The following is a 1,443-nucleotide window of genomic DNA, read 5'->3' as shown; positions in this document are numbered from 1 at the left end:
CCTTTAAATTCATTTAGGCCATGAGTCTTTCAAGGAAAAGTCTTATTTGAGAATACTTCATATCTAATAAAGATTGAAAATTTAATGGAAAGCAGATTGTAAATTTAAATAACTAGTATACATTAAATCACACAAGATTAGGATGATGCCTTAATCATTATTATTCCTTCTTGTGTGATTATATTTGAGATCTAAGCAACAACAACAACAAAAGATCTGAACAACAAAGGAAGCCTCAGGGGCAAGTGCTTTTAGGAAAGCAAAGGAGGTTAAAAAGTTTGCAAGACAGTCAAGACTCTAAAAGGAGTAGAGAGATGTTTAGGGAGGGGAGGAGTAAAAACAACAGATCTACAAGGTGGTTACTGAGCTTACATTTAGTTTATAGTGAAAAATGGCAATTTTCTCACATAATTATAACTTTTTAAAGTATTGTAGCATATCTGCAGGCATTGGCATCATAAAAGGGAGATAATTGGTTTTTTTAGTAGCTGACAAGGAAGGCTTAAAAATTCATCTATGGGGGGGTAAAATTAGAAAGGGTCACCCGGGTTTTTGTTAGTTTATCACAGAATGTAAAGCGTGTTCTTCCTTTTTCAACTATGGGGTATAAGATCTATAATTATTAATAAAGACTTCAAAACAAGATAACATTTCTGCACCCACATGATTAATAGGAATTACAGAAAGGAAGAACAGAGCAAAATAGATGGGAGGATATTACCAAACTAATAATACAGGTAAATTTCTTAGAACTGAAGAGAAGTATTAACCTTAAACTTGAAAGAGCCTAGCAGGCACCCACTAGAGTAAATAGAAATTTTTTTTAAAAACCTCAAAGCAGATTAACATGAGATTCCCAAACACCAGTCACAAAGTGTAGGTCCTAAATATATCCAAAAAGGAATAAAAATAGATTACATTCAAAAGAACAAAATCTTCCAAATCTGAGGGAAAATTAATTTTGACCTAGAATTCTAAGCCTTGAAAATTATCAATCAAATGTGAGAGTAAAGACATTTAGAAAATTAAATTAAATTAAATTTAGACAATTGAATCTCCATGTGCCTTTTCATAGTACGTTCCTAGAGTATGTGTATAAAAATGAGGTATAAACCAAGTCAGTCCAACTAAGTAGATCAATGAAAAGAAGTCCTGGGATGACAATTGAACAATAATTCTACAGAACAATTAGTCCTCATGGATGTAGGAGGACATTCAGAGGGGAAAATCTGGGACTAAAGAAGATTCCAGAGACTTATTAGGATCCTTAAGAATATGGATCATGTTAAGAAGGAGATAAATGTAATAAAGGAACAAGATATACAAATGGAGTTTCAGGAAAGTGAAAAAAGTTATACTAGGAAAAGAATATAATATGTTACTGGACTGTACAGTAAGCAATATTTAATAGCCATAAAATACAAATATTGTATACTGATTTTC

This window comes from Martes martes, assembly GCF_963455335.1.
Source record: "Martes martes genome assembly, chromosome: X".
Lineage (NCBI taxonomy): Eukaryota > Metazoa > Chordata > Mammalia > Carnivora > Mustelidae > Martes > Martes martes.
This window is presented reverse-complemented; position numbering follows the sequence as displayed.